The sequence below is a fragment of the Pinus tabuliformis genome, chromosome 7, assembly GCF_031772625.1.
Source record: "Pinus tabuliformis cultivar Carrire ecotype Pingquan chromosome 7, CPIR1, whole genome shotgun sequence".
Taxonomy (NCBI): domain Eukaryota; kingdom Viridiplantae; phylum Streptophyta; class Pinopsida; order Pinales; family Pinaceae; genus Pinus; species Pinus tabuliformis.
Window position 1 is genome coordinate 736,179,904 of NC_142293.1, and position 5,088 is coordinate 736,184,991.

Below are 5,088 nucleotides of genomic sequence, written 5' to 3' on the forward strand. Positions count from 1 at the left end.
AGGTACAGGTTGGAATTTTCCAATCACGGCAGTGTCACAAGGATGGCTAAGTGAAATCACTCTTCGCAGCTGTTCCTCAAAATGGGTAAACAATCATATGGAGGTGAACGATAGGCCAAACGGAATGGAGGTGGCAGGTGCAAAACACGACCAAGGCTTTTATGGCTAATAAATTTACGATCACAATGGTTATTTACCGGTACTGGGTTCATTTTTTAAAGAGCTTGAATGCGCCAAAACACTACTCAAAAGCTTATGTTTATTTTTTAATGAGCATGAACTATGACGCTAAAACTGCTCGGATCTCGCTTTTCTATTTTTTAACGAGCATAAATTCCGCGGTAAAACTGCTCGATCTTGCGTTTATTTTTTAACGAGCATGAACTTTATGCTAAAACTGCTCGATGATAAGTTTGCATGCCCCCAGCATAACAACGCAAATCGAGGTGCATGCCCCCCAAGCTTCATTACATTCAACTTGGTGGTTGGAATGAAGGTTTACCTTTGAGATTTGGAAAGGGGATTGTTTTCATTTTTTAATGAGGTTGACATAGTAAATGAAATATCCTCATGACTCCTTGTTTCATTTTTTAACGAGGTTGACACGAGATAAGAACCGTCCTCGGAGTCCACTGTATTTACAGTATTTCTATTAGGGCGATGATCCATGCTGACAAAATGTTTAGGAATCTTTCGAATCCATTAGATATAGAAGATTTCATATTGTAGGTTTCCACTGTGGCCACTTCCGTCAGATTACTTTCAGGCGGTAGGGCAAAAGTACCCATTAAGGCAGGGTCTTTTAGGAGGCCTACTCCAATATTTTGAAGCGAATGATTGCTTCCATGGATCATTGGAATGCTTCCCGCAACTTGTGAACTATCGGGGAGGAAAGTTTGTTGGTCGACAACTGTAATTCCTCCTTGAAAGGGAAATGCAATCTTACTGAAGTAGGTCGACACAATTGCGGCCATGGCATATATCCAGGGCCTTCCCAGTAGGATGTTGTAATCGAGGTTTTCGTCGATTACTTCAACATCAACTTCTACTGTTTTTCCCCCCAGCTCAACTTGCAAGTTACTTAAAATCCCGTATGGAGTGTATGATCGTCCATCAAATGCTTTTAACATCGTTGACGATCTCGACAAGGGTGGTGAGCCTAAATTCTTCCAGCAACTCATCGACATAATACACGTAGATGCCCCCTCATCAATAATTGTTCGATGAACAGTTTTGTTGAGGGCTTTCACTTGAATAAGGAAAGCTAGTTGAGCTGGTAACTGAGGGTCATATCCTTTATGATCAAAGGCCACAAGATTGGAATCCATTGGGCCAATCCCACCTATTGCTGATAATAAAGCTTGCTCTTGGGAGGGGCAATTTTGTGGTACTTCAAGTGTCGACATAGTAGACGGCGATTGGGCCAGGTCCTCTACTATATTATAATTCTGTGCTCCTTTGGCACGAGGATTAAATGTCGATTTGTGTACTACTCCCTTTGGCGACTTTATCATTGGCTCAGGAACGATGGGTGGCACAACTTCGCTCAAAGTTGTTGTTGAACTACTAGGTCGTTCATTAACCTTGTTGTTCGACAGCTTTGGATTCCCGTAATCTTTATTCCTTGTCAAAGCATCATTGTGTTGCTTTGAGGTAGACAACATAAGCACTTGGGATCGGGAAGCATTTCTATTAGCAACCAGATTTTGACCTGGATTAGGAAACGGATCAGTTAATACTGCTGGGGTTTTTGAACTCTTAAAGAGTTTCTTAACTTCAGCTATATGTGGACAATCTTTCGTCCAATGATCCTCATCGCATATATGACACCCTGCCGGGGGTTTCCTTTTTCTCCCTTTCTTTTTCTTCTTGCCCCCTGGTTGCTTCAGTTGTCTGCCCTTGTCGGTCGACATGGCATTTACTTCTGAGGCAAGAAGTTTTTCATTTGCATTTTGACTATAAATTTTGTTCTTGCCAATCACGCCATCGCCGGCGTGAGAGTCATTGTTTGATTTAGGAGGAGGAGGAATTAAGAATTCCGGTCTAGGGGCGTCAGGTATTTTGTCGTAGAGCGTGTCGGACTGAGTATAGACCAAGTCCAGATATTGCGCACGAGCGATAACCTGCTCTTCCGTTACGACTCCCCCCTTTGCCACATCTTTTGTGATGGCAGGAAGTAATGACTTGATAAACCATTCAGCTAATAGCTGATCGGGAACGTACGTTTTTACCATCCTACAACGACGTCGCCACTCATGTATATGATCAGATATGTGGGTGGCAGTCGTCTGTTTGAAGTTGGTAAGGAGTTTTGTTCCCGTTTCATACCTTATCGGTAATTGAAAATGGGTTAAAAAGGTTGTGGCTAAGGTACTGAAGTTTTCGAACGAAGCTCTAGGCAATTCAATGTACCATTTTGCCACTGGACCCGTTAACGTCCTCTGGAAGAGGCGAAGTCTTATCGAATCATCATTCAGGGTGTTTGATGAACACCATAGATGGAATGTCATCACATGATTCGACGGATCTTCACCCGGATTTCCATTAAATTTAGGAATGTCAGATGGAAGTTTATGCAGAATCGCCGGCCACCAAGGGGCATAAGCAATTGGATCATTCGTCAGCCGGTTTAGATCTGGTAATTCTAGAGTTGCTACAAAGGGCAACTGTTGGTTCAGGTTAGGCAAAGCATATCCAGGATAAGATGGTATCGCCTGAGCAATGGGTCTTTGAAGACCAGCATAATGCTGACAACTTTGACAAGGTTGATGGGCATAACCATTATAGCATGGTTGCCCATTACTTACAAAGACTTGTTGCTCAGGTCCTTGATATGATTGCTGGAATGGCGGTTGTTGAGATTGAACCAGCTCTGGTTGTTGGACCGTTTGTTGTTGACCAATACTGGATGATTGACCACGATGAGGAGTCACAGTACTTGTTTGGGCCTGAGTCGCTCTAGATAAGGAGGCACTACCCTGAGATTGTGATTGAGTCGTTGAGACTTGCGACACATTCACTATAGAAGGTATGGTGGGAATATTCGACACAGGGTGTACTGGTTGCGTTGAATATACAACCCCTGGTTGCTGAGGCAGTATTGGTACCCAACCGCTGGATGTAATTCCAGTTTGACCTGAACTTTGTTGTAAACTCCCATATGGTTGTTCTCTGGGAGGGAACAATGAAAGAGCATACTGCCCTCCATATGGTGGAAATCCAGTACTTAAAGGGTAAATTGGCCTTTGAAGGCACATTGGATCAATTTGTTGAGTTTCAACATAAGAAATACCAGATGATAATCCGGATGAAGAAATAGGAACTAACCATGTCGTTGTCCCTGATTGGACTCCGGCTTCTTGTTGACAATTTGCCGGGACAGATGGTATACCAGCGAACATCGTTGGAGTAGTAGCAGGAGGCTCTGCTGCTGCTGTGTCGGACGACACAGTCCTAGATGTCGACGGTTGTTCAGACATATCTAGTCTATCCAAAAGGTTTCTTAGCGATTCTACAGGAACTTCCACTTGTGGTGGACTAACTTCGACGATCAACGAGGGAAAGGTGATGATTATTCCTCTTAAAATAAATTTTATAACGACGCTTTAGACACAACTTGCTTTTTCAGTTTTAAAGAGTCGAGAAAAAGCTAAAGATGACTCTAGTCTCCTTCGATGTTTTAACGAGCCTGAAGTGACAAATTCTCGGATGGACTTTTTCAGTTATAGAGTTTGAAAAAGGCCAAAAGAAACTGCTCTGGAGATCTAGGCAGAGGGTGTGCCAAACTTTTCGCAAAACCACAGAATATGTTTTACGGTACGAGTGGTCGATCTTCGTGAATGCTGTGTTCACTGCATTGCGATCAGTAGGGCGGTCGACATGGTTTCCTATGGATAAAAGATATATGCCTATAGGGGTCTCCCAATATATACGCGACGGTACGTGGGAGCACAAGTCCGTATTAGTGCCACCGACTCTCAGGAGGAATCACCCACCTTCGTCGAGATCGACAGTCACTACGTTTAACGACGCCGGAACACGTCTCTAACTTAGACCTCTAGATGTTTGCGTTATGTTTCAAACCATTGTTAGTTTCATTCAATATATTTTAAGTTGATCTTTTTAAAGTTTTCCTTTCAAGGTTCACCACGAGATGTATTGATACAAATTCCTAAATGCAGTCTAAGATGATAAGCAAGCTTTTTCAATCTTTTCGACTTATGAAAATCTTAACTACTGAGGGAAAAGAGAGACAAAATCTTTTCACACAGATCAAAGAGCACTCGCTAATGCACTTTTTCCTTAAATCAACATACAAACTTATATGCAAAATGCAAAAATGCAGGTATTTCTTTTCTCTTTCTTAATGTTTGTGCGATACAAAAAGAAAGTTGTTGTATAACTTTGAATTCAATTTCAAGTGAAAGCAAACAAGCTTGTCCAAAATCAAAAGACACCTTAAGATTTACTTGTTTCGACACTAGAAATATATAAACTCAAACCATATGACGAAAGTAAAAGCTCAATCAGCTATGAACAGCAAGTAAACTAACTCTTAAGATCAGAACGACACTTAATCACAGGTCTAGATCTAAGAGGTCAATGCATGACTGGTTCACTTTCGTTATGGGAAACTGTAAATGACACAAGAAATACAAAAGAACAAATACAGTTTCTTTATACAACTGAGGTGGAATAATGATAAAGGAAGATGGTTTCAGATAGGTCCACTGACTGGCAACAAACAGCAAAAACAAGAGTGAAAACAAATCAAGACACAGCAGGAAACCCCAGGAACTCAAGCCAAGACTGGTCCAGCACAGGTGTAACACTGCCTGTTTGACCTTCAGCGCAGGTAGCCCCTTCGGGAACTACGCTGAAATGCATACTGCCTTTGTACAACCTGCAATGAAGAACGAGACTTTCATCCGTCTTGGTTTCCGGGTCACAGATTTCTCAAAAATTCACAGTTTTTGCTCAAATCAGAAGCTATCAATCAAGGACACACTAAGGGATGTAAAGGAGGATGAAAAGCTATCACTAAGAGCTTATTAGAGTCCTTGTGGATCAGCTCTTCAAATCATAAAC